The sequence below is a fragment of the Monodelphis domestica genome, chromosome 4 (genome assembly GCF_027887165.1).
Source record: "Monodelphis domestica isolate mMonDom1 chromosome 4, mMonDom1.pri, whole genome shotgun sequence".
NCBI lineage: Eukaryota > Metazoa > Chordata > Mammalia > Didelphimorphia > Didelphidae > Monodelphis > Monodelphis domestica.
The window spans coordinates 226,527,976-226,534,316 of NC_077230.1; the positions used below are offsets into that span (position 1 = coordinate 226,527,976).

The 6,341-nt window shown below is 38.2% G+C and overlaps 1 non-coding gene across 1 annotated transcript; it reads left to right on the forward strand.

Moving 5' to 3' along the window:
- On the forward strand, positions 1 to 73 carry MIRLET7A-2 (microRNA let-7a-2). The gene has a single exon (NR_032206.1). It is a non-coding gene; the product is annotated as a microRNA let-7a-2 (primary transcript).
- Positions 74 to 6,341: the final 6,268 nt, after the last annotated feature.

Consider the following 6,341-nt stretch of genomic DNA (forward strand, 5'->3'; position numbering starts at 1 on the left):
AGGTTGAGGTAGTAGGTTGTATAGTTTAGAATTACATCAAGGGAGATAACTGTACAGCCTCCTAGCTTTCCTTGGGTCTTGCACAAAACACCATGGTGAGAATGATCATGCTTTTTCCAGGCCTTTTCCCCTAGGAAATCCCATTCAAGGTAAGATCTGCTATAGTTCTTTATTTTGCTATGTTAGATTTCAAGTTATTTATTGATTTTTCCCCCATGCCATATCTTCATGTTATGTGGATTTGTTTCTTTTTTGTTTTGTTTTGTTTTCATTTACTTTTTAACCAAAGAATGACACTGATTCATAATTCTGCAAGATTTACTATCTAGAAGTTTGTAATATTGAAAACAATTGTTTACTTCTGTCCTATGAAGCTCCCCAAATTATGGGGAGAACAGCGATACTGAATATGAGAATTTAGGCTAAATAAGTTACATTTTCTTATGTCTATAAATTCTCCAGCTTAAAAATGTGTAAAATAATGAGACCAGACTAATGTTGGTGAGGATAATTACTATGGTAGAACATAAGCTGAATGTAAGTTTCTTCAGGATAGGAACGATTTCATTTTTATCTAGTTATCACCAGCACCTAGCACAGTACTCTGATGCAAAGTGGTCTCTGAAAAAATGTTTGTTGAATTGAATATAACCAATGTCATTCAGTGATCACAGGGTCAGAGATCTAAATTGAGACTGGCCCTTATAGGCCATCTAGCCCAACCCTCTCATTTGACAAAAGAAAGTCCAACATTCAACTGTAAATGTATGTTTTGTCTGCCTAAGGATGAGCTCATCCATCACAAGGTATTCAAGTAGACCTTACAGACATAGTGTTATAAGAGAACCTTAAGAGGTCATCAAATCCATTCTTCTACCTCTAGGAAGTCCAAGACCCAACCCGGAGGAACAAGAATGGTTGTCTTTTATCTATGTCTCTCTGTGCTACCTTAAAGGAAATACAAGGTCCCTGTGTCATCATTGTGATTCTGGGCTTAAATATTTTCATAGTGAGTCATAGCAATTGTTACATTCCTAAGCGGTCAGTAATAACTAGCTCCAGTTTGGAGATAAGGCGCAGAGAGGTTAAGTGACTTGCTCTCAGGCCACATGGCAAATTGACAATGGCGCCAGGAGTAGGACCCAGAGTCTGATTCTCTGTCCTCTTTTCCTGGTCTTTCCACTTCCTTTTAACAACATAGTGGCAGTATCCTTGCCCTTGCTGAATGCTGTCATTATTCTGTCATGCTTTATTCTGAGTTGTGGGGAACAGGCTTACTACCTGTATTTGTGCTTTATGAGAGTTTGTATAATAAACATCTACAGCCACTTGACATGTAAGGACCTACTTAATACTGTTTATACAACATTTCTGAAGTTCAAAAAAATTTTTAAAAACAAGTTGAGCTTTTATGTGCTACAAGGAAGCCTTCTGCATAGTAGCCAAAGCATGGGAGCAGATTCACTGATCCAGGATCCTCCTTCATTGATTGCCCTTAAGGCTGGTCTACTCCAGAAGGAAAAGTATATTCATTATAGTATTCTAGTTTTTGTAGCATTAGGTATTCATAGATGCCATAAAGCTGGGAGAGCAAAAACATCGTAGATGAGTCACTATCCAAATGGACCTTAGCAATATAGAACATTAGGCTAAATCTAAAGAATTATAGGGATATATGTAAGTGTTGTATTTGTCAGCAAAACAATGCCACAGATATAAGAGGGGGAGGTTTGGATAAACATCTGTCTTCTGACAAAGATCTCCAAGTTCAATTTAATTCAGTGGTCTGATGTGGCAGCCAAAAATGGCTAATGCAATCCTGGCAGCATTGAAAGACACAGCTTCCAGAAACAGAGAAACGATGGTCCCTTGTCCTCTACCTTCATCAGACCATGTCTGGAATATGGTATTCAGTCATGGGCACCATAGTTTAGGAAGACATTGATAAACTAGAGAGTGTCCAGAGAAGGAAATAGGGAAAGACCGTTTATCCACACATCATACAAGGATCAGTTGAATAGAGATAGTTATCCCAGAGAAAAGAAGATTCAGGAAGGGATATGCTGGTGGTCTTCAAGTATTTTTAAAGTCTGTCATGTGGTGGAAGGACTAGATTGTAGGTCTAGGAATCAGAACCAGGAACAAGGGCTCTAGAAGCTGCAGAGAAACCAGTTTAGACTTGATGTCAGGAAGAAATATTCTAACAATTAGAGCATCCTAAGAATTAAAGTGAAATGGACCATCTAGAAAGGTAGTGGATTTCCTTTCCTTGGTGGTCTTCAAATAGAGGCTGGATAATTCCATGTCAGGTATGGTATAATGGGAATTCTTTTTGTTTGTGGGTTGGACTAGATGCCTACTAATCCTTTACAACTCTCAAATTCTCTGATTCTGTATAAGGCCATATCTAAAAGAGCTTAACCCATGCCAGATTTAGGTGCCAAATGACTTGAGTCTGTCTAGCATCATGGAACTGGTTCAGCTTCTTAACCAAATATTCAATAGTAGAGCAAAAGGTTTTAGGAACTTCAAGGAAAAGGAAAAATTATTGGTGGCAAATTTGGAGGCATCTTGGAGTTACTTCAGATAACTAATAAAAATATTAGAACTTTCCTCAAAATTATTGTTTTGCTGGATTTTTGTCTTTGATGTGTATACATTGCCTTACTTCCAAGTAACATTCTACTCTTCACTGAATTTTATAGAACTGACAATTATACTCAGTCCCATAAATCCCTAACATCCATGGCTATTTCCATTGAATATAACCAGGGACCTGAAGACTGCTGTTAGAAGTTAAAGAGAAAATTACACAATCATATAGGAGAATGTTCAGCATTGTAAAAGAACCTGAGCATTTATATTGATGCTGTGTGTTGGGAGCAATTTGGGGATATATTCTATTTAGTGGTTGTCCAACCTCTCTGGTTCAGTCAGCTAGCTTATTTCAGGGTACTTGATCATAGGCCACTTGGCTTGGTGGCAAAGACACTTTCAATCAATATCTGGTAACTCTCTGTCCCCCTCCTACAGTGCAGAAGTATGAACTTCCCAAGAAGAGGTTCTTGTGGGTGACTGATAGAATCAGTTCTCTTCTTGCTGACCTGCCAGTGTCTGTCCTGAGCCTTCTGATGTCTCCCTGGAGAAATGGGTGAGCCCAACTTTATGGTAGATCATCTAATATATGTGTTTCTCAAAATATTTAGCACATGGTCAGACTTCCATTACTCCAATGCCATTATCAGCAGCCCTTTTTACTATACTTTCTCAAGGCATGTTTTCTCTATCTGAAAAGAACCAGTATGTTGTAGTATTTAACTGCTTCCCTTTCCAGTGACTGGTTGGACTTCATGGAGTTATCAAAAGAATCTCCCAATATAAATAGATGCCTCTAAACTTTGGAATATTTAATAGCTCACGTTTAAGGTGAGAGAAAATAGGAGGGGGTGTTACAGACATCTCTTTATTCATATGGAGTTCACATAGTATGTATGTGATGCCAGTATTATAACTACTCATCTTCTAAATAGCTCAGAGTCCTTTTACTGCCATAAAAATACCAAGTTGCCATGCGGTGATGATTGCATTTTAGTACTGGGGGATTTTAATATTGAACTTTATTTTTTAGACTATAGGATTATATTACATTCCTGTAAGTATATTATATTATTTTTAAATAAAATTTCAAAACCCTTAGGATGATGGGATTTGTTTTTCCCCAAAATTTTTGTTATAATAGAAGGATCTTTGGACTAGATGTCAGGGAGCTTTACTGTGTAATCCTGACCCAGGCACTAACTATTTGGGTGACCTTGGGAAAGTCACTTAACCTCTTCATTTTTTTTTTATCTGTAACCTAAGAGAGTAGGACTAACTGATGTCTAAGATCTTGAATTCCTTTACCGTGTTTTTGATGACTGTAACTCCTTTCTGTTGTGCACTACATTCTATCCCTACCTCAATTTAACTTGGAAAATGATAACGAAGAGTCTGCTTCTGCATCGGCAAAGTGATTGGAGGTCATGTCTGTACTGTTCAATATGAAAAATAAGTGGCAATGTACCATAATGGAAACCCCCAAACACTTCTAACACTGAAGGATCTATTGAGGCAGGGGGAAAAGCAACAATTTATAGTTCTTGTCACTTGCAAAAATCTCAGAAAAAATATAATAGTAAAGAAAAGGCTTAAAGGGTCTGACTTTTAACAGGGAATGCTAAGATGCAATATGTGATTTTCCAGTGTAGGAAGTCTGGTAAATAGAGGTGTGTGAAATTGCCTGCAATTCTCCACCTCTTCTTCTGGTTCTCTTGTTCTTCCTCTTCTTGAGTAAAAATCATTCTCTTCATCCTCCACCACCAAGTGCAGCATGGGACACATGAGAGCTTCAGTGTCCCTTCTCAAACCTTTTACATCAGCCACAGAACCCCTGCTGTTCTGTGCTAATGTGAAATGCAATAACGTTTAGCATCAAGACATCTCCAAGTCAAGAGGTTAACGGAAAACACATCTCCCATTGTGTTTTCACAGCTCTGATACCATTAATGGCGCAAACACCATGGAGACAAATAGATCTCTCTTTATTCAGGAGGCTTTGAATGAAGAAAAAATATATATTACATCTTCACAACACGAGTGCCTTTTCTATATGGCACATTAAGGAAGGATGGAGGGGAGAGGTCACATAACATCGAGTTTGATATGACCAAAGCCTTGTCTGGAGGTATAATTCTATCTCCCGCCATTTGCTTTCTGTTGCTGTAATGAAGAAGCACTTTTCTTTGGTCTTTTAATGCATGTTTCCAATCCCAGCTGAGAAAATGAGACTTATCCTTCAAAGTCCAAATGCAAAGGAAGGAAATTCTTTTGATACTTTAGTGGAAGACTTAAGGTAGTGTCCCCTACTCTGTGACCCAGCAGAGATTGCTGATGCCCCTTTTTGCCTCCCTTTTCCTCTACCAGTCTCTGAATCTCTCCTTTTTCTGTTGTCAGCTTTTGGTGTACAGGATGTGGGTTGGTCAAAGGGAACAGAAAAAAGGAGAAATCAAGAGACAACAACCTTTTTTATAGGGATAGCAATGCATTGTTGTTGTTGTTGTTGTTTTTTACTTTGGAATAGATCACTTAGCCCAGAAAACTATATTCACATAATAATAATAGTAATAATAACAAACATATTTATATAGTATTTATGTGCAGTGCCTGGCACTGTGTCCTAAGTGCTTTATAAATATTACCTATTTTGATCTTCATAACAATCCTAAGAGTCAGATGTTATTATTATTCCTCCTTTACAGATGAGGAAACTGAGGCAGACAGAGGTTAAGAGACTTGCCCAGGATTACATAGCTAGTAATTGTCCAAGAACAGATTTGAACTCGGATATTCTTGATCCAGGTCAGTTGCTCTACCTCCTGTGGACCCTAGCTGCTTCTAACATGCCTCTTACATGATGGGTTAATGCACTTATGGCCTTGCTATTTCATACCCTCAACTGCATCCTTCAGGAGAATGTTCAAGACTATTTAAGGTCACTGGCATTACCTATTTGGCTGATAGGCCATCCCAATCAGGGCTAAAATTAGAATACTCACTTTTCTTGGTCACAGATAAGCACGTTAATCACTGGGACTTGTCTCTTTGTGGTGCCAATTCAGGACCAAAAAAAAAAAAAATCCATTCTTGGAACCTAAATGGCCTTGTTTGACTGTCTGCACAGGCTGGATTCACTGGGTGATTGCCAATTCTTTTTTATGTTGTATAGATTCTGAGGTTTTCTTGGATTCTCATCATTAATAAATTCCAAGTCTCTGGCAAGCCTAATTACCAGCAATAATGTGCTCTCCTCTTACAGGCAGGCCACCAACCTAACTTTGATGATGAGAATTTTTCCTCTATACTTATTTAGACTATACTGATGCCCAGAGGCATCTGTCCCCTAGCTATTGATTCAGTGGCAACAGACAGCCAAATCCAAACGCCAAAGTTCATTAGGAAGAGGCACAGAGGGGAAAGGAATGCCAGAATGACTCATTGTTAAATGAATAAAGGCCCCAAGTGTTCTGCTGTTGTCATTTATAAATTTGTATAAAATGTATAGAATTCATGTCATAACTGGAATTCTGACCTAGGCTGGTTCATGGCTAATGGTGAGGGTGCAGCATTAGTGCAATCCCAAAATACTTCTGCTCTGATGTTAACTGTCAACCTCAAAAATAAATAGCATTTTCATGATGTGTTTTGCAGGCCCATGGAGGGTTTTTATCATCTTTAAACTATTTGTAGCTTGTAAACTAATGAGGAGTGGAGTGTTGCTGATGTCTAAAACCAAAATGAAAAAT